This window comes from Dermacentor albipictus, unplaced genomic scaffold (assembly GCF_038994185.2).
Source record: "Dermacentor albipictus isolate Rhodes 1998 colony unplaced genomic scaffold, USDA_Dalb.pri_finalv2 scaffold_20, whole genome shotgun sequence".
NCBI classification, from domain to species: domain Eukaryota; kingdom Metazoa; phylum Arthropoda; class Arachnida; order Ixodida; family Ixodidae; genus Dermacentor; species Dermacentor albipictus.
In genome coordinates this window covers 4,277,348-4,299,870 of record NW_027225574.1, presented here as the reverse complement: position 1 = coordinate 4,299,870, position 22,523 = coordinate 4,277,348, and the positions used below count along the sequence as shown (strand labels likewise).

Sequence of the window (22,523 nt, the reverse complement as noted above, 5' to 3'; positions counted from 1 at the left end):
CATGAACGAGGGGAGCATTTGATTGGTTTGTTCAGACAACCCTACGGGTGACCGCCCGATGGTTGCGTCGGCGGTTGTGCATATTTGACGTAAATAGATTGGAATAAAAACAACTTGGAATATTTTTACGTTATACGGCCCCAGGCTCAACATATTTAGCGTGACATTTAACAGGAGCGACGGGTGCAACCTCTTCAGCTTTAGTTGATGGCAGATGCTTGCATGTTCGTCCGCACTGTGGTACTAGGCAATTAGGCATCAGTTACATTTTCTGTATGCAGATATGAGAACTTCCCTTCCTTTTAAAGGCTTAATTTCCACCATGCGACAATGCATGCATACCCGTCACGCCTTGTTTTAAAGGTCGTCAGTGCTCTATAGCATTTTCTGCCTGTAAAGCTTGCTTCTCTGAGAAATAGAAAAGTTAAACGGAAAAGCTGAGTGACTAGAAAGGGACTCGGAGATGACGCTTATTGGAGTCCTAAAGAAAGATAAATGTGGTTTCAGGGATGGAAGCAAAACAAACAGAACAAAGCGAAACAAGCGGGAAGGGGTTGATGATTTGGATAGACCGGGGAGGACGTTAAACGATACCGTGAGTAGCAAGGCAGGAATTCGTCACGCGAACGAAAAGCGGAGATACAAAAGGCACTATACTGGCGGCCGCATTGCGCGGAATAAGAGAATTTGCCAGATTGAAGTTCATTGAGTGTAAAATAGCGAGTGTGCAGAATTATGCCATAAAACAACAACAACAACCCACTGCCGCTACCACCTAGGAAGTAGCTGTCGAAGTGTAGCTTTCGTTGTGAAGTGTAAAAAAAAAGAAGAAAAAAAGAGAAAATAAAGATGTTTTTCCCAGTACACAGACAAGTTTAAAGAGTGTATATGTGCCTCACTGTGGTTCAGTGTCTGTCGCCTGGCTATGGCTGTTACTGGACAAGAGGCTGCAGGTTTAATTCCTGGCCACGACGGCCGCATTCCATTGCAAAAAAAAAAAAAACGCTCGTGCACCCATCTTTGATTGCTGGTTTAAGAACTATAGGTGGTCAGACTTAACACATAGTCCCCCAATACTGCACTCCTCATAACCCGCTGTGATGTTTAGGGATGTTAAATACTTTCTGTTAAAAAAATTTCAAGTCTGGGGCTTTACGTGCTGAAATCAGTTCTGTTTTTAACCTTTCAATTAAAGACTTTTGGGCGCACATTCTCAAAAATGTTCTCACTCTAAACGCATTCGTAAGAGCAAACTCCAACGAATCGCGATGTCGGAAATAATATTAGCGTAGGCGACAGACCGACAAATGGGAAACAGCACTTGCGAACGAAAAGCTTTGTGAATTGGGCTACTGAATCGTTTCCGTTTTTCGAGATGACACGTGGCAGTTTATCGGTTTTCTACGCAACCGAGCACTTTATTTTCGTAGAAATGAACCTTTGGGTTGATCATCTTCGCACACAAATTCAACGGTAATGCCGCTTGGTAAAACTTGCTGCGGATGAAGTGCGGAAAGGGCCTTGGGAGCATAGCAACCAATCAGTAGTTGCCACGCAGCGAAGCAGTTTAACCTACTATTGTTATTCGCTCTCCCGCACTCTCCTATTGCACAGACGTTTTCATTAATTTTAGCACGCATCACACGTTTCCCTGAAGCGTTCACGGCGTCCTTTGTAGTACAAACCACGCGTCCTAGAATTACAATGGTTGATTACGCTTCGCCTTACTTTAAAGGCCCCTCGCCAACCTTGGTCAGAAATGTTGATTAAACCCGAGAAATTGTGAAGCGCACTCTGGAAAGCGTTAAATCGCAATAATTCTTAATATGGCTTCAATCGTAGCCGATATAGACGCAAATGAAATTTCGGGAAGCCATGGTACAATGAGACGATTTGCCCACCCTGCGCAGTAAAGGCTCACTCCCTCGTTGCCGCGACCAAGACCCGCAAGGGACATTCCTTTCCGTTTCCCCTTCTGCCATCGGACTTAAAAGCACCCCCCCCCCCCCTTCAATCACCCCGTCCACTTTATGTTTATTTTTATTTATTTTTTATTTTTCGTTTGGCACAGTCCCCGATCTTGCGAGTCTAGCCTCATTTCCTTTGTCTGCCTTATTGTCTCGCTGCGTTGCGCATTTCCAGAAGTAAGGTTTTGCGCACTCCGTGTTACGCGGGAATCCCCGAGTTGTTCGCGCTGCAAGTGAAGATTTGTGCGCCGCAGGCGCTCAGCGTGCTGAGGCGCCACACGCTTCATGTTATATCGCTGGCTGTTCAATTCGCTCTTTCGAGAAGGGCCCACAGGTTTGTTTGCTTTTTTGTTTTTTGGTGCGGATTTTCGGCTATTTTCATGGCGTACATCGGTTTAACGCTTTGCCCATCGTCACCTTGTGACCTACGCATCGCGCATATCTGTTTGCAATGGCTAAACCTTTAAACCTTTAAAGAAAAGCCAGGGAAATCAGCAGCGCTCTATCATAAACTAGTTAAAAGATCTACAGCATGTAATTTTACCCTATGCGCTTGTTCGAAGGTGAATTATTACGTGGCGAGACGTCCAGGCGTTAAGCATTGTCGTACCGATCGAATAATCGAAACTGCAGAGATATTGAACGCGCGTTTATCTTACGTGGCCCAGTTCTGCGAATCTGCGCACAGATCTATTGGTTCACTGACCGGTCTGAGCGTTTCAGCACAAAGTTACTGTTATACCGATACCGCCTTTCTTCAGCTGCGCACGCGCCAAAAACGACGCGTATGCGGAGTCGGTGGCATGCTGTTTCGGTAACGCTACAGCGGTAACCTTAGGGGCGGTAACGCTATGCTAATATACTGTATTTGAGTACAGAGTGAGTACAGCCCCTGTACTTCAGTACAGAGTGAGAGTGCCTACTTCTCTCTAGGCAATGTTTGGCTTCTGAAATTGAAACGCGTAACATGCGAAATAACAGCATTGGCCGACCTCGCGTACAATGTTGGCACTGACGTGCGTATTCCGCGTTGTGCGCTGTGCAGAAAGACAGCACAGTTGCGGTAGCGTGCAGTCAGCCACCCTTTACGGCGTCGTCATCATCATGGGAGTGGCGCAAGAGACGCCCCCCTCCCCCGAGACAAAAGACCAGCGCGCGGCGTCGTCCGCTTCTTCAGCGCCGCTACGGCGCCGACACGTCACGACGCGGGCTACGGAACACATCGCTCATTGGCCTTTCTTGCTCAACCATGACCGCTCGTGCGCGGCGCTTTCACTGGCAACTTCATTGTGCAAACAGTGACGCAAGGCGGCGGGCGAGAAATCAGCAATAACGCGCGACAGCGCCACCCCAAGCTCACGCCCTCGCCTTCTTGTTCTCTCACGTCTTTCTTTTTGACCGTCGCGGATTCTGTTACGGCAGATATGCTCGCATTGTGAAATGTGAACGGGTGAAAACATGAAGCGCGAAAATAGGAAAGGAAACAGAACTCGAGCGCTCCTTGGGCCACGTAGAATTTTTGGCTCGTTCTCCTTCTCCTTTTTAGGCTGTCCTTCTTTACATTTTCTGCACATCACATTTTCTTTCCTTATCAGCGAAATTTCTTTCTCCACTTAGCTCGTTCAGCTCTGGGCTCTTTCATCCATTTTTTCTTCTCTAATATCTCCTTTTGTGTTGATCGCGCGTATGCTGTGCGTGAGCGCTCTCCGTGTAATAAAAGCATCGTAGTAATTTACAGCAGCCGGCTCGAGCGTGAAGGGAGAATAAAAGAAATCTGTGACTCGCGAAGGCGGCGAAGGAATGTGAGCTACGATCTTTGGCGCCTTTCAACACCGCGGAAACATGGAGAGCGCGCCAAGAGTGAAACGACGAAATTATATAAGATAAGGATTGACAGAGAGCCCTATATGGATCGTGGAACACAGGCGACCTAGGCTCGGCAAACTGCCACATAAAATAAACCCGCAAACTGGCGGGAGTGCTTTGTAGTTTAAGGATTGCGTCATAGTGGCTGAAGTATGGTTGGAAATGTTTGGAGGTCATACTGATCGGATTTAAGAAGTCCTGAAAATGGAAAAAAGAAGAAAAATAATAAGAATGTGTGGGGACTGTGTAAGCATTATGGCATTTTTAAGGAGCGAAATAAAGGAGCGAAGGAAATGACAATTTTAATGTGGCTGTCTAAAATTCAGGATTCTGAGAAATAAAACTCGCACGAATTTAGGATACATACGTTTTCAGACTCGTGTTTCGTATGAAAAGACTGCCAAATCAAGCATATTAAGCGTATCGCTTTTATCTGTCAGAAAACAGAGAAAGGTCACCAAAGCAGCCCGCTCGCGCAACTGGGCAAATCAGGCTTAACGTCTATGCGTAACTTTTCAATGTGCTGAAGAGCAGCCAGAAACAAGCAGTCCGATTCATAGTAATTTTGGTTACAGACGTCCTTTGAATGCGGTAACATCTGTCTGAAATGCAACTTTGAAGACATAACTGGTTCAGCGTTTCGACCCAATATGCAAGTATTCCAGGCGCGATAGCATCCCAACCAACCGGCGATAGCATATCGGATGTTATATCACCGCGAAGTGGCGCAGCTGATTATAAAGCTCCTTAAAAAAATGCGCATAATTTCTCGTTCAAAGACCTCCGAACAACGACACAAAATAATACGGGACATTTGCTGCCAATACAATGTTCGACAGTTTTCTGGCGCATCGCAAGGACGACCACGTGATATCGACGAAGTGCCGGTGCTAAGAGCAGCACTACCTCACGAGGCATATATAGTTGCAGTGCGCGCAGGGGTGCGCAACACATTTAGAAAAGAGCCGCGAGGTGAAAAAAGTTAAGCAAAGCCTACAGCAAGAAATTAAAGGCAACGTTTAACTAAGGAATGAGCAAAAGCTGCGCTTCTCCAAAGCAGGTTGTTCACGCGCCGCTGCGAAGGTGTTATGCAACTGATATTCCGCGGGACAATATTCGAAATAGTGCACGCAATGAAACGCTACTTATCGTGGTCACAGTTTCACGTTTTGGTAGAAATTGATACTTTCTATAAACTCACTTGTCATGGTTTTCTCTTGCGCCCTTCAGTTACAATTGGTGCGGCTTCCGTATACGTGACCGCTGACGGTCATGTTCCGTGTTGTCTATGTTTACTCACGTTTGATGCGTTCTCCCGTTCCACGCGTGTAGCGCATTATGGACATAACGAACTGCCCGATTTCTTACGAGAAAAGTGCTGAGCTTACGCACGTATAGGGTCACTTTATTTCCCCTTCCTCGAAATTCTGCGCCACCCCGTGTCATTTCGAATGAACGATCATGCCGCGGGTTCAACTCCCGGGAGTGACGGCGGCATTTTGTTGGGAGCGATATGCAAAGAATTTAGGTGAATTTAGGTGGTCGAGTTTTATCCGAAGCCCTCCAATGCAGCGCCTCTCAAAGCCCCGGCGTAGCTTTGGGACGCTAAACTCGATGGATCATGGACCAGGTGGCTCAACCAAGGTGTTGGCGGAGCAAGTAGTCCCATACACTTCCATGCTACTACGATATCTTTAGTAAGTATGTATAACTATTTGGTGGAATCATTCGAGTGAATCCTGCGTTCTTGCCCCTGTTGTGCGTCCTCCGGTCTGACGCTTCGCATTTTGGGAGCTTCTGTGAAATATGTCCCGTGATGCAAGCAGGCGCATTTGAAGTAAATGTACGCGAACGCTGTGCTGTGGTACAACTGACAGCAGGTTAAACTTTGAGAGATATTAGACAGCTTTAGTTGGGCGCCCGCAATCACTCACGTACGTAGTGCGTGAGGTTGTGCGCACGTAGCGAAGCGCGCGCGCGCACGAAACGGCAATAGTTGGCCGGACGCAAACGTTAAGAAGGGAATTGCTGACTTGCACGCGCAGGAGCCGGTAGTGTGCTACACAGTGCCGCCATATGCCACCTTCTGAAACTGTGTAGCCAATATGAGCCGCCACGCGGTCAAACCACAAGCCGGAGTCCTATCTTCGGCAAGAGCCATATCGAAAAATGCGCTCTCGTGGACACGCGAGAACACGCGACAACGTCTCGCAAAGCCCACATGGCCCGCAGCGGACGCTACGCAGCTTTTGAGAAGCTGCGCGTTTCCTGCGTACGCAGAGCTGTTGCGGACGCCCAACTAAAACTGTCTAATGTCTTCGGTGTCACGTAAAACTGAGGCCGCTGCAACAAAAACTCTCGTGTCTAAGACGTTTTAACAACGTTACAACGCACTCAGCTGCGTGGGAAACCTTGCGCTGTTACTCACCCGTGCATGCATAGGACTTATTTCTTTTATTCGAACAGGTCGCCATATAAATTCGTTCAAAAGAGTCATGTTTATTGTAATAACTTTTCTACTTGTTCGCCTTCCGCGTATTGAGCAATGCGACCACATGATACTAACATCTAAGATAGTCTCACGGAATAAAAGCATCGAATATTACGTATACTTGTATACCTGTATGTTTTGCCTTTCTCCCACAGCTTGCAGTGGCGAGTGTACGCTGAACAAGAAGGCGTAGTCTTTCACATGAGGCAACAGGACAACAAGTGTGATGTGAGCCTTCACTTACGTACCCCTTTGTATACAATTTATCCATCTTGTGTCTTGTGCCATCTTGTGCCAAGGAGATGCAGCGTATGGCCCCTGCTCTGATGTACGAATCGGTTGCCAAGGGATCTCAGCGTATACTGCCCTTACTCTGACACAAAATGCTCCTACTGGCGAAGTGTCAGTTGCAGATTGCCAATTTATATCCCTATTGCGCTCATTAATGGACGTTTCCGTGTGCTTCAGACAGTCAGCATTCTACGCCGGCTCAAAGTTTTATGCACGCGTTTGACACACTGAGTAGAGTGCAGCTGGCATCGCTTGACTAGAGGAGAGCTCCAGAAGTTAACATTCTTTCGTGGACAGAAAATAGGCCGCCAAAAACCGTCTCAACACAGAAGCTGGTGAGCTCCATTCGACAGCTGGCTTGTGCGAAAGACTAGAACACTCCAGCGTGATTTTTTTCCCCACCTGTCTTGCACTCGCCATTACGGTGTACTTTCTCTCTTCCTTTGCCTGTTATCCTCCCCGTTTCCTCCTACCTTTTTTCTTCCCCTTTTCTGCAGTGCAGAATAGCGAACCGGATATTCTCATCTAACGTCCCTGATTTGACCTTTATTTATTTCTCACTCTCTTGGCACGTAAAACCCCAGAATTTCTTCTTTTTTTTGCATGTTTCTGCCGTCTGCGCTTTTTTATTATCCTAATGCATGACACGTTTTTCACTCGACACCTGCAGTAGCATGTCAGGCCAAGTCTCCGGTTGTTCATTGAGACTCAGCATCTCTCGAACAAGAGTCCGCGAAATAAGCGACCACGCGTAACTTAACGCGCGAGATACGATGAGCTGCAGCCGACACTACAGCCACCACGAGCGCAGAAGAGCGGGTGTTGCAACAGCGAAAGCGAAAGATAAAAAGACAAAAAAAAAAGATCGAGCGTACGCGCACTAAAGCAGAACCTCGCGCAGAGTGAAGCTGGTTGAGAGAACGACGAGAAATCAACGCTTACAACCCTTGCCATAGCATTGCCTCGTTTTACTCTACTTGAGCAAGATGCCCTCAACGCACCGTGGAAGCAACGCACAAGTTCCAGAGAATGCGAGAGAGAAGATGACGGAAGAAGTGAGAAAAAGGCCTGTGGAGAGGAGGGGTTGGCGTTTTCGCCGTTATTTATGCGCCGACCGACAGTTTTACACTAGTACTCTGCAAGCGCGCACGCTCTGTTCTTCCAGACATCTCTGCCAAGAGGCGTAAGCAGGGTTAAAAAACTCGACCGCGACCAGAACACAGCGAGACGAACAAGGAGGCGCACAGCAAAAGAGCACCAACACTGCCACGCATGAGAGCAGAGGAAGCAAAGGCGAGGAATTTCAGCGCAGCGGTGGAGAATCGTACCACGCGGTAATTTTTCACGGCCGGAACCCCCTCTGTGCGTTCTCTTCGCGACTGCCTCGCCATCTTTCCTGTCGCGCTGTGAATATCGAAGGGTAAAAGAAGATGAGAGAGAGAGAGAGAGAGAGAGAGACTGAACAAGGAAAACACGCAACCAGCCGCAGAAAACAAATGGATCTGACGGGACGAGTACGAAATATAAATAAACGGAAGCAGCTCCAGACTGCATAGGCATACACGAGAAAAGGCCCCGCGAGGGCGGTGGGGGAAAGGGGGAAAGAGTACAAGAGGTGGTGGTGGAGGAGGAGGAGGAGGAGGAAGCGGTCTAGAGATTCCCCTTGTACGGCATCCGCAACAACGCCGGCGCGGAGATCTCCATTTGTTTTCCAGCCGGTTCAAGTGGCCAAGAGCGCGCGTGCATCACCCTCTTTCATAGCTAGGGGTGGCCCGTATTTTTTGGCTCTAGTTCCGGACGCCTCCTGTACTCCCGCAACGGCATCAAACGAGAAAGTAATATATATATATATATATATATATATACAAAGAAAGAGGGGGGGGGGGAGGAAGAAGGATTAGCGTCTAAAATGCGCGTGCCAGCGGACATAAAAGAAATCGCGTCTGCGGTCTGCATAGTTTCCATGGGATTTTTCATGCGGAGCTCGCGAGAGGGCGCATGCGAAGGGCGGGTGTTTTTACAGTGGCTATACTGCAAGTCACTTCACGTTGACACAAGATGTACAAAGCTTGCAGGGAGCTGGGCAGCGGTGCCACTCGGAAACACGGAAAATAAGAGCTTGCCAGATTGAAAATTATTCGCCGTGCACGTCTATGACATTGCGTCCTCGGGCTCCGTGTCGTGTCTTAGCTACAACCCCTTACAAAAAATGTTGTTGGGAATCCATTGATTTTCCATCGATATCTTATTGTACCATCAACAAAAAAATTGTGGAAATTCCATTGGCATTTGATGGAGGATTTGTTGAGAGATTATGGAAAAGTGGCCACCGTGAATCCATTGTATTTCCATTGGAGTATTATGGTGGTGTATTTCTATGGGGTCTCCATGGTATTTTTATTGTGTTGTTTTTTCACGGGATCTTCATTGGATTTTAATTGTACTATTTTTCCACTGGGTTGTCATTGTATTGCGCAGCATCTTCATAATGTTGTCATTGCATTCAGTCCTCAATGCAATGACTTCATGTAAGATAATGCTTACTGAGGCTGAATATGAGGTGCAGCCAGCAGTAACAAATAAGAAGGCATATGAAAAGCCATGGTCTTACTTCATTTTATTTATCACGAAAGAAGCAAGGATAGGCTCTTCTTGATGTACGGAACACTGGCTCCCGGAAACTGAGCAGGTGTATCCTGAAAACATATGAGTAAATGAAACAATGTGCAGCTTTAGCAAATTAAATTAGCAGGCAATAGTGATTATTTAAACCACAAAACTAAGAAATAAATATCTACTAGAAGCTTTCATGTTTAATCCATGTACTACTGATGTTCTGCATAAGGAGCTATAATAACAGTATAAGGAGTCATGGTAAATGTGGCAAGAGCTTTGTACAAGCTGCTAGACAAAAAGTTATACAAGTCAGCTTCTATGCAGATTAAACTAGTTTCATGCTCGAATTATCTGCCCAAAAAATCCTGTAATATTTTCGTTTTATCCTTGATTAAGTGTTATTACAAACAGCATTATGCTTTAAATTATCTGATGGTCACTATGGCAATGCAAAGCTTGAACATAGCAAGTGAAAACATTGCATATGAAATTTACTACTTCCTGTCACCCTTTAATTGATTTAAGAGAAAACATTCATCTTTAAAGTAGGTGCAGCCTGCTGCTTACACATGACAGCAGTGGTGGTCAGACATGCAGCAAATGAACTAAATCAGCTTTATGCTCAACGTGACTGTCACACGAATGTGATGGGGCTCTTCCTCTCTGTGCATTCACTAAGTTCCTGCTAGAGTGAACCTTTCATACAACATATATATTTGACACTTTATAATAACAATAAGCGCTAAGTTAACCCAAGAAGTCTTGAAAAATAGTGCAGGTTTTTCTTAGTAAAGAAACAAAGGTATAAGATAGCCAGCACATAGCAAATCGCCGAGCATATATTAAAATGTGCCATCAGAAATAGCTGGTGCAGAATTCGACCTAGGAATACATGTGTGCTCTCTGGCCAGCTATGACCTTGAAGCAGCACACTTACATCTGACACGTACACTTAGAAAGGGCATACACAGGCGCCAGACTGCAACTACTGCTTTATTGCTCAAAGACCCATCTTTTATAGTCTCTTGTGAAGCGTACATGCCCTGATGGCAGTGAGGTGCGACAAGAGCCAGGATAAAATGCACAAAAAACACAAATAAAGATGAAATTTTTGGATTTCCACTATGAATAACCAAAGTCCAAGATAGCAGCATGCTTCTTTTGAGAATGATACTGAGGGGCAACTGATACACCTATCTTTCCATTTGTCAATTTCTATTGCTTCAAGAATTTCCCGTTTGCTGTTTGTGTTCTCTGCGCACAACTTCCGTATCTTTCAGTATGGGTTTGCAGCCACAATCCTTGCAATGAAACGCTCAGTGATCTGAATCTTTAGCCATGTAGTGATAATTGTGCTCAGTTAGCCTCGCACTCACGGACCTGCCCGTCTGCCGAATGTATACCTTGTTACAGGACAGAGGGAGCTTATAAACCACTCTCTCTGAACAATTCACACAGGGCTTTCAGTGGTTGATTGCACAGGCACTTGTTCCTTTTTTCGCGCCATTCCCCTTTTTGCACAGGCTCGACAATCACAGAGGTGCGCAAAACACCACATCAATGCCAGCCCTGTGACCTATCTTTAGCAGATTTGGGAAATTGTGAGTACATAAGGCATGACCAGCTTGTAATGCCCTGTGACTGTGCGTGGATCCGCTCGCCTTTTCTGTCTTCTTATGTAAGCATTCTGCAACTGACCAAGAGCTTCGATGAATACCCAGAGCTCCTGAGGCAGGTTACCTGGTTTGTTAAGCTTGTTTCACATTTGTGGTGGCATGTTTTTTGCAGTGTGTTAAGAAAGCAAGCGTGGACAGTCACCCTTTTCACAAGCTTTGAATGGGCCGAGTGGTAGGGAAGGACAGCTTTGTTGCTCCTTGGCTCATAAGACCAACAGATTTGATCAGAGGATACATATGCACCAAGGTCTAAAAACCTAATAAAACCGCTGATAGGTAGCTTATGTGTTAGTAACAATGACGTGAGGCATTTATAAAACACTGCATTGGTGTGTATGTTGGTATTATGAACCAAGGAGCAACAAATCTGTCCTTCCCTACCAATCGGCACATTCAAAGCTTGTGAAGAGGGCGATTGTCCACTCTTGCTTTCTTAACGCACTGCAAAAATCATGCCATCACAAATGTGAAACCAGCTTCACAAACAAGGTAACCCGCCTCAGGAGCCCTAGGTATCCATCGAAGCTCTTGATACGTTTCAGGTTACTAAACACAAAAAAGTGAGCGGATCCACTGCAGTCACAAGGACTGTCAAGACAACGCAGTCATACCTGATGTACACACAATTTCCCACAATCTGCAAAAGATAGGTCAAAGGGCAGGCGTTGATGTAGTGTTTACCACACCTGTGCAGTTGTCGATCCTGTGCAAAAAGGTGAATGGCACAAAAAAAAGAACAAGTCCCTGTGCAATCAACCGTCGAAAGCCCTATGTCACTTGTGCAGACGGAGTGGTTTATAGGATCCTTCTGTCCTGTAACAAGGCATACACTGGGCAGATATGCAGGTGCTTGAATATACAAGGCTAAATGAGCACATTTATCCCTGCACGGCTAAAGATACAAGTCATTTAGCCTATCATTGCAAGGATTGGGGCTGCAAACCTGTCCTGAAAGATACGGAAGTTTTGCGAAGGGAACATAACAAACAAAGCAACAGAAACTGACAAATGGAAAGATAGGTCTATCGGTTGCACCTTGGTATCATTCTCTGAAAAAGCGTGCCGCTATTTAGACTTTGATTATTCAGGGTGGGAATCCAAAAATCTCACCTCTATTTGTGTTTTTTTTTTGTGTGTTTTACTCTCGCTCTTGTCACACCTCACTGCCATCAGAGCACGTGTGCTTCTCAAGTGGCACTACAAAAGACGGGTCGTCTTTAAGCAATATTGTAAAATGTGCAGTCCAGCGCCTGTGTATGTCCTTTCTATGTGTACGCGAATGTGTCAGATGTAAGTGTGCTGCTTCAATATCATGGCTCACCAACTAGCCCATCAGTATCTTTTAAGCAGCTGTGATCAATCTATAGCTCAACCAATCATTTCTTTTATCAGGCCTCTAAAATTTGTGCATAACTTTGTGGCCATAATGTAAATAATGAAAGAAGGGAACTATTTGTTTTTCTACACCAAATATTAGGAACACTTACTATACTATATCCAGTTGCTAACAGTACAGTTTGTACAAATAGCCTTTCTTCAACTTATATGCATGTTCTGATTTCATTATTTAAGACTACATGACTATTAAAATAGCGTACACACCTATCGGTCTCCACGCATACAGTGTTGAGCGCCTCCTCTTGAACCGTCTCGCCACGTAGGCAGCTCTTCCCCCAAGCAGCGGCTTGCTGTGGAGCCCACCATCAGTAAAGACGTGGTGCAAAAGTGCCCTGACGAATTTTCCACGGCCACTGGTACAGTCACAGGCCTGGCTCAGCTGATCGAGGATGTTCTTACCAATCAGCGTCCGGCCACCAATGTCAACCTGTACACAGAAAATTAAGCGACACTTTAAAAGCTCACTTTTGATCACACAGAGCATAAAGGTGAACAATTTATCATCAAAAGGACAAGCCATAAATGACAGCAGAAGAAAAACAAATGTCTTGCAGCACCGTTGCATGGTTTGCATTGCAGAGGCATTTCTTTGACAGTTGCTTGCAGTTACTGACACTGACTGCAGCACATGTGCACGTGTGCGAACAAATATAAGTTGTTCAGAGGTGGACTTAGTAGTTGCCGGCTGGTTGCCCACAGATACACAAGGTGTCGTCAGTGAGCGTGATCTCGTACACGATCATTGTTAATTATTGCTAAATAGCATACAGCACCAGCAACTTTCCTGCAACGGCTTGCTACCTGCCACCATGCTGCCCAGATATCAATTTTAGTCATAGTCACACATCGCAAGATCAACTGCAAATCTTTAAGTGATCCATACAGATCCCTTTCGCTATGTCAAGTGATTTCAGGGACCAGAAGTTGGGAAACACTGATTTAATCTTGCTTTGTTCACGGAATCATTTGAAATGCACTATATTGCCAAAAAAGAAAGCAAAAGAAAGAAGGGAGAACAACTGGCAGCACACAATAAGCGTACCTGTGTGCAAGCAATTACTGGTTCTTCTGGCTTGCTCTCGATGTTGAGGATTTTTCGTAGCCTCTTCACTCTCTTGCCAGCTTCTGCATAATGAGAAAGCAATACAACCGCTGAATAAAAGTAATATGTACTTCAACCATTTCAGCGATAAAGCACCAAATGCTACTTCCTTATGCAGCAAAATATCTCGCACTTAATAATGAATTTTGCGACCCTTCGGTTTTTGTGCATCAGTCACTGAAGCGTGATTTGGCGAGCCTGGCATTTAACATGAGTCGGATGCATGGTACTTCGTGATAGTCGAGTGAAGCCGAGAAGCCTTCCATTAAAGTGTTGCAGGTCTTCACACATGCTGCACAGATAGTTTTGAATTCAAGAATAGGCATGTTTATCCACAAAATTATTTAAAAAATTAATGGGTATTTCTTTCAAGCAGCAAAAGGGAACAAATCAGTATGATGAATACATCTAAGTTTTTTTAAATATGCTTCAGTATTCAATATTCCTCATAAATTCTAGTACGGACTGAATACTACCAGACCCATACACTGCTTCAGTGTGCTTTTTTTGTCCGGAGTCATGGAGTTCCATACATAAACTGGCTAGAGGGCCTCGACACCTATACTTCCATAAATATTACAGGGCGTGTACACAGGAACGTTCGATGTGGAAGGGCATGTTCAACTGGTTCTTGTTATGTTAGCACTGTTTATTCGGTGTGGCAAAGTACATTCGCACATGCAGGGAAGGGCCTTAAAGATCCTTTTTTATATTCACAGAAACCATTAAACAGATGGTGTAAGATTGTTGCCTGCTGTTGATGTGTCACGCAAGTTTGCACTAGTATCAGACACAATGTGCCCTGCACTCTTCTCCAGATGCTGTGGATGCCACTATTTAAAGTATTTTATAAATGCAGTATTACATATCAGCTACACAGTGAAATGCCATCAATAACAAAAAATGTATATAAGTGCTTGATGCTTATGTAACCAAGTGTTTCTTGCTACCAGCTACTGTGTTAGCAATGTATTTTATTTATGTGACTGAATGAATTAGTTGAATATTTTTATTGTTCACTGCATATGTTTTAGGTATACTGAAATAGCAAGAACCGAATTCTTTTACCAACAGTTTTTCACAGGGCGGTTAAGAGAAAAACATTTCAAAAGAAAGTGCCTGATATTACATCTTTATGACAAGGCACTTTTCTGTGCGAACATAAAAGTAGGAATTTGGGTCAGTCCTCTGAAGGGAAAAATAACCCAGATTTGGTCTAAAGGTTGCATCTTTTCTCTCGTATTCAGAGGCTTGCATGCTTTCATAACCTTTTTTCTTTCTTTTTAGCAAGAAGGCATATATTTATAGTAACGCCGGATTAACAAGTCTTAATACACTACAGGTTTGAGTAAAATCTTGTTCTTTAAGATATCCAGAGCACACAAATAATTTCACAGAAATAATTTTGCAACATGAAAAAGATACCCAGGGCTGAGAGAGAAACTGGTGGCGTCAATCACATGCGCTTTAGGCATTTTTTTTTCTACTTTTTTACAACACGGCAGCATTCGATTCGCGAACGATCAACCAGCCTGTTTTATAGGACGATCCGCGTTTATTAGACATGACACGATATCGGCCACGACATTTCTGCATGATTATTTGATGACAATACAAGGAAAAGACGGTCCACCAATTCGATTTTCATATAAACGGCTGTGCATGGGTCCTGCTGCAACGGTAATACTTAAAACAGGGTCAAGCAAGTTAAACATTCAAATTCTGTGATTTTACTATCCAAAGCCACGATCTCACTACAAGGTACGCCGCAGTGTATAACTGAATTAAATTTGACCACGACCCCGATCTTTAACAAGCACCCATATCCAAGCACGAGCGTTTTTTGCATTTCGCCCCATCGAAATCCGGCTGCCGCAGCCGGAGTTGCACCTGCGGCCTCAAGGCCAGTGGTGCAACACTAAGCTACCGCAAAGGGTGGGGACGAGCATGACAACACAGGAACAGGCGCCCTTGTTTTAAGTGGTTTCGTGCATTTCAGTTCGCGATAAACTTGGCTACCGTGTAGTACAGACGAATAGGCCAGGCTGCTAAATACACAGCTTAAACAGACATGACCCCACCTTGGCGCTTGATGGACCGAATGAGCATGCAACACGCTACACATGCACCCGGGACCGGCCCAGCACGAAATGTTTTGAAACACCGACGCCGTGCACCACGCGTGAATCAGACATACAGCTCGGAGTGGTTGACTCACACAGCACGAGCGCCACAGGCGCAAGTCTGCCCGACGTACACCCAGAGACAAAAAAAGCGCCCCGCGACTTCTACGACACCAGTCAGAACGTTGCCGATCAGTTATACAGACAAGAAACGTGCTTACCGTCGGGTCAGCCGGCGCTCCATTCTTCATGCACGCTTCCACGCAGGCCAGTCGGTGGCATACCTCCGCGTCAGCCAGTGGACGGACGGGCACATTCAGCTTTTCGTCTGCCAACGCTCTTGGCAAAAATGTCTCTTGTCGCGCAACAGCAGATCACAACGCACACGCATGCTTACAGCTCACGACGCATACAACGCGCACACGGTGACCACGCAAAAAAAGCGAAATGGCGACGAAAACAAATGCCAAACAACCAAACACGCAAAAAAAAACAAATTTCAATGTTGCTTGTTAACTTTTGTACATTTCGCTAAGTTTGGTAAAAAACTTTCAAAAATATTTCGTTCGGGAAGAACTCCTATAATTTTTTTGCAAAGCTGTCAGTTATACACAAAGTGTAATAAAATAAATTATGTTGCTGCGCAAATCGCAATTATCTGCGTTGAAACAATGATTCAGTATCGATGACAATGTTGAAGCATAGCCTCCGAGATTTCCTCCGTGACGACACATCGTCTCGATCTCGAAGGCAACAAATCCATCAAGTTGTCACGAAGCGAGTAGTCGAAAATGGTGGCGATTCACTACTGGTTTGGCTCATTCCCTAAGTGCTCGTTGTTGCAGCCGCGCGAATGCAGTGGCAAAGCTGTGCTGCTTAACCAATGCGCTGAAGGTTACCTTACGCGGCGACGATGGCGCGAGAAGAAGTGAACGGCATCAATCGACAAATGTTTTCTTCTGACGACGGGCAGGTCGCGCTTGCTGATGCGAACATGAGTCTGTATGAGTCGCGTCTCGGTCGCTATATAGAGATGTAAAACCTGAATAAATCAAGCAGACTAAGGGACTATTTGTCTCCGCCCTGTTTCAAAGGTTTTTGGTGCCGATCATCATCATCATCAACGTAGTTGGTCGCGTGACCTCTGCCAATCGGCGTGTGGGCGCGCTTACACTGAATTTTGTTGCATATTTTGCCGTAATGTAATAGTGTAAATTTACGCGAGGTCGCCTTTCCGCAGGCTCTGTATTGTTGTGGTAGCTTGTGATGCCACGTAGTATAAATTTTGGTAAGGTCCAGTAGGATCCGTACATCGACGTACCGATAGGCTCGAAACAAAAGTTCAAGAACCGGTTACCTCTCAGTATTCTGGATGCTTCTGCATGCATTGAGGAAGACATGAAGCTACGCCGACGACAAAGGCGCTCTTTGTCCAGCCAGTTTCGATTTCAAGGAGCCTGCCAAGGGGAACTAATTGTTCGCGAAGCTCCCACATGAAATCCACTATTCCAAATTTGATCATTGGGATAGGTAGTGTCGAGCACGGGCACCAAAGTACTCTTTTGCTGTAGCCACCTATTGCTGATAATTAGAAAGTTAATTAGCGTAACTTTGCTAATTACGTACGTAAGTGCGGCAATTGCTCTGTATCTAGAGGCCGCCAGTCTGTGCAGTCCTATGGTAAACATAACATTACCGTGATTTATATTTTGCAAGTTTAAAAATTTGGTGCAGCGAAAAAGAAAAAGTACCCTGTACATTGCCCAGTGGGATGAACCTCTTCTTTCCTTGGTAGTACAATGTTCAAGCTTTACACTGAATCACCTACACTCAATCTTTTTCAGGTCTTCCATTGCAGTTATAGCGCACATTGCAATATCCACAATGATTAAAATAAGTTGAGCCTATCCGGAGATTGTGCATTTGGCGCTGCAGCGGCTCAATACATTGCATTAATAACGCATTAGTGCATTATTTTGCAGTGGCCTTTATTCTGCACTTGAACGTACAACTGCCTGTGCAACAAATTTTTTAATAATGATTGGTTGAAGCTCTGGCCAGCTTAATAACACCATTTCATGTTGTAGCCTAAACTAAGGAACCTAAACTTTTGTTTATTGTTTCGTGTAAATTGTATGTCGCCTGTTGAACTCGGTCCAGTTGTTGGCATTACACAATAGAAATTGAACAATATTTCATCAATAAAAAAATTATTGTGTAGTTGTCAATAAAAATTTTCTTGAACTATCATGGTGCTGGCTCAATTAATGTTGTAATTTTGTGGAGTTTCTATGGAATCAATGATAGTACAACATATCAACAATGGAAATTCAACAACCATTTTTGTAAGGGACCACGGTTATCTGAAAATTCTGGATGTCATTCATCGCAGAAGATATATTCTGCACGCGCACATTATTCCCAGTATATTGCTTCGTTTGCAGGACAATGACTGACCGCAATAATTTACCAGCTGACACCTTCGTATCATAGAATGCGTCACTAGATCATTTATTTTGCAGCGCCTAGACATTTATGGTCGAGTTGACTGTTGGTTTACTTGTGTGTCCTTTCTGCCTACTTACATACTTTCTCTGAACTAAACATTCTGAAAAAATTGTTTTTCAGGTCGGGCTAATTAATTATAAGGTTAAAAGCGCGCACAACCAAAACTCAACGCTATTTTACTAGCATAGAGAAACTGAGTATTATACAATGATTATTAATACGCAGTACTTCCATGTGGCACGTTCTGTACACGGCTTGCACTTCTGATTGCACTGCATAAACGTGGCCTACAGTATTCTGTAAATGAATGAATGAATGAATGAATGAATGAATGAATGAATGAATGAATGAATGAATACTGGTGCAAGCACTACTTTTTTAAAAAAGCAAGGATAACTGAGCCCCTCGAAGGAAATGAAGCTCGGAGATGAGACGAATAAACATGCTTATCTGGTGCTGCACGTTAAGCGAACCGTAGAACCGCCGCGCACACAGCCGAGGGCTGAGTGCTCGGAAATGCGCGCGGCGTACCACATGCGCAGCGAGAAACGGCACGGGCGAATTTCGACGCTCGACTTCCGACGTCTGCGCGAGCGCTCTGCCGCTGCACCGGTGGCGACGCCAAAGACGAGAGCGTGCCCGCAACCCAGGGGAGCTCTAGGGCTTAAAAAACTTGAGTGCTCGCGCCATGTTCGACGGTATAGAGCGTCTTGGGAAGATCTCGCACACTCAACGCAAAAAAAAAGAAAACGAGACAGAAAAACCACACACGAAGAAACTGAATATTGAAGGTACCAATAAGAAGAAGGAATAAAACGGGTGCCGCTTCCTCCACGAAGCGTGGCCTAGTCTTCCTTCTTCCGGCATAGGTAAAACTTGCAAGGCGGACAGTGTCGGAGAAACTTACACGCTAAGGAGATGTAGGGCTAATGCAGGGGAGCGTGTGATTTGAGCGCCCTTCCTGCGTTTTTATTGTTTTGTTCGGACTTTTAAATTTTATTTTATTGTTCTTAGCTTTCTTTCCTTCCCTCCACGGGATATTTTTGTGCGCTCTCGTCAACACTGCAGGTTTATGCACGGAGGCAGGCGCTCCGTTTATCCACGCGCACAGATTCAAAAATTTTCTCCATGTGTGCGCCTACTTACCTTTATTTATTTTTCTCGCTTTGTTTAGACGTGCGTTACAGCCTGATGCTACTGCATGCTGCTTTCAAGCATTCATTTTTGGTTCGTCGCTTTTTTAAAGGAGCACTCGTGGAGGTACAAACGGCGTTGCAAACTCCGCGCATTCAGTCAGCAAAGCTGGCCTAATATGCGTCCGCTTCTACGGGCACTTTTTAAAAGTTGCTAACGGATTTGGCGCACTTAAGGAATTCAAAAGCTTCCTCCAGACATGTATACGCACACTAAGAGATGTCCTCCAAACCTGGCGCCCGAATCAGGAAGGAGCGAACGGTTTTGCCAAATGTGCGTATGCACTGTATGCGGACATATATATCCTCGGCAGCGAGACCATCTTGCAGGAAGATGTTTATGTTCGCATGCGCGCGGGCAATCGCACACTCATTTGATAAAAGAACGAAAGCGTTCGGCAAATGAGCAAGTTCTATATGACTTTAGTGGCTCGACTATAAGTGTGTCGAACCACTAAGAAATTTGCAGGGAGGGGGGGAGGAAGGGGGAAGGAAGAGGAGAAGGGGGGAGCAGTTCAGAAATGTCAGCCGAACTGGAAGGTTTTTTTGGCAAGCGCTCTTGGTGAATTAGTAAGAAGTAAGAAAAAGAATCAGCAGACTTCAATGATTCCTTCAGCTCTGAACTCAATCAATGCTATGGCAGCAGCCCTTTCTGGCACCGCTGCCTGGAAAAAGAAAAAAAAAATAGTCACCGCCCAACCACTCCGTACAGATGGCTAACCAGCGAAGCTGAAACTTGCGGCCCCGGTTTTTATCCCTGGGTTAATACGGACGGTACATTGACGTTTTTTTGAATTATTGGATGCGTCATTGTGTATCTTAATGTGGTTACACGCACGTTCGGCTGCAACGGAGAGAACGACGTCAGTAACGGTATGCCCGCAGTCCGCCGTTGTCGCTTGCGTTCGATGTCTCGAGTTTGCTCGGCGGCGTGGTTAGCGGCATCCGCCCGCCATTGATGCTTGCGATTCTTCAAAACTAAATTGCTTCAAAATTAAATCTATCCATCACGAAGGACGACGAATGGCTCATACCCCCTTTAGCAATGGCTCACATTCCCTAAACGCGGCCTCTCCATTACGACGACAGAAGTGAAATTCTACGCTGGAATTATGAGCGGCAACGGAGTCGGCTGTGGAAGAAGACGGCAACGACGAACGCGGAGCAGTGGCACGTGCGCTTTCGTGCGGTAGCGATGAGGGGCGACAACGAGCTTAGCTGTGGAAGAAGGCGACGTTCGAGCCATTCCTGATGATGATAGTTTTCTGTGCACAGACGCGGACAGACTGATTTTCGTTTCGCCTAGCCATATAAAGCTTCGCTTAATTTTTTTTTTCCTTTACGATATGCATAACGTCGTCTCTGTCCGCTAGAATATCCTGCTATTGCCTCCAAAATACATGCACGGACGCCACCACTTTTACAGTCTATGTGGTGCACAAAGCCCGCAAAAATGACCTAGCGCTCCACAAAATTTGTGGAGTGCATAGCGTGCCCAGCTTTCAACAGTGCCTTGACGCAGATGTACGAGTTCGATCTATGGTGGCGTTCTCCCTCGCCATATGGCGATGGTGAAGCTTAGGATGAGGGGCTTGCCTGACCACGACGTGTGTTAAAGGGCTCCTCACCAGGTCTGGCCATTTTGAGCTGACAAGCACAGAGCATACAATACGTGCTAACGATCGTGTTTGCAAAGGATTACATCCCTACGCGCCGTGCGAAGGTCTGAAATTTCAATCCGAACACCGTTTTCTCTTTCCCTCGCGGCGACCGCGCTCCAAGCCGGACGGTGACGTACTCGTGTCCCTGCGCCTACGTACTCGTGTCCGCAGTGTGACGTCGCTCGTGATGACATGTGACTTCGAGAATTATCAAGGCAACATCTGTCATTTGCGTGATCTGTTGCTTGAATGGACAAATTGAAGTTTAGAGAAATAATAAAACACACAAACGGAATGTCTATGTGTTTCTGTTTTACTTCGCACCGAAGCAAGAGAGATGTACTTCTGCTTCATCTGCTTGTTCCCACGGTTGTGCGGTCACGTGCGCAGGTACCGAAACTATGCCATTTTCTACCGTGTTCCAGCGCCCCCGTGATCATGCTCTGCGATCCGCTTGTTCTGCCTCAGTATTCGTGTAGCACTGAATTATACCGCTAGTCATGTGTCCTTGTGCACAGCGCGCAAAATCATGCGCTGCGCGAAACGAGACATCACAGCAGCTCGCGAGCAACGCGGTCAGCAAAAATGCGCAACGCCGGAAAAAAAAAAAAAGGCGAGGGGAAAAAAGAGTGAAGGCTGGGCCCGTGACGTCTGCGTCACGCGATCCTCGAGGTGCGGTATGGGAGAACGCAGGGAAGGAATTTCGCTTGCGGAGGCTAGACGGGGCGAGCGGAGAGAGTGTCTCGCTTGGCTGTGGAGCTCGCCTCCTGAAAGCATGGGTTCCCGGCACTGAAATATTTCTATCTCGGCGATAAGTGCGCCGATTTGAAAATTTTTTTGAGGCAGAACGCTCCCTAGAAAACACTTAACTTCCAGTGTATAACAAAAATTTGCTACGGGGCTTGGTGAGAGGCCCTTTAACGATAAAGGCTCTATGACGGTTTAACAGAAAAGGCGGACCTAGTTAAGAGCTTTCATGTGCTGTCGTACTAAAAAAAAAAAAAGTCGCAGTTTCGCCCGAAAGTCGAAGCATCGATTGCGGCAGCAAATTAGTAGACATGTATATACTAAGAAAGGATAGTAGTTTTATCGGCCGTATAAACTTGTAAACATTGGCTTACTAACTGAACTAACAGGCACGGCGTCAGCGCGCTCAGGCAAACATGAACACATCACACTCGATGACAGCGCTTAGTGGCTTTGGTGTTGCGCTGTCAAGCACGATGTCGCGTGATCGAATCCCAGCCACGGCGGCCGCATTTCGATGGGGGCGAAATGCGAAAACACCCGTGTACTTAGATTTAGGTGCACGTTAAAGAGCCCCAGGTGGTCCGCATTTCCGGAGTTCCCTCACATTCGGCGTGCCTCATAATCAAATCATGGTTTTGGCATGTAAAACTCCATATTTCATTTTTAATTGCGATGACCGCGGACACTCGCGCGAAAACTGTGGCATGAGCAAGCGCGGCAGCAGCAGCAATCGAAGTCACCTTTGTGCTGTCTATCGCTTCAACGCAAACAGCGGCGAGAAAGCAGCACGCACAAAGGTATGAGCCATGCCTAGATTACATTCAAGATAGGCGCGCGCGGCCGCGCGCCGCCTCGCAAAGTACGCAGCTGCTGGCGTAGTA

At 45.7% G+C, this 22,523-nt stretch overlaps 1 protein-coding gene and 1 long non-coding RNA gene across 3 annotated transcripts in view; both read right to left on the bottom strand.

The window, feature by feature from the left end:
* LOC139052213 (rap guanine nucleotide exchange factor 2-like) overlaps nucleotides 1-22,523 on the bottom strand; it is a 784,545-nt gene that overhangs the window by 454,083 nt on the left and 307,939 nt on the right. The window lies entirely within an intron of this gene.
* Nucleotides 9,214-15,911, bottom strand: LOC139052212 (uncharacterized). Its single transcript, XR_011509781.1, has 4 exons — nucleotides 15,752-15,911; nucleotides 13,348-13,430; nucleotides 12,510-12,732; nucleotides 9,214-9,311 (listed from the first exon to the last, which is right to left on the bottom strand). It is a non-coding gene; the product is annotated as an uncharacterized lncRNA (long non-coding RNA).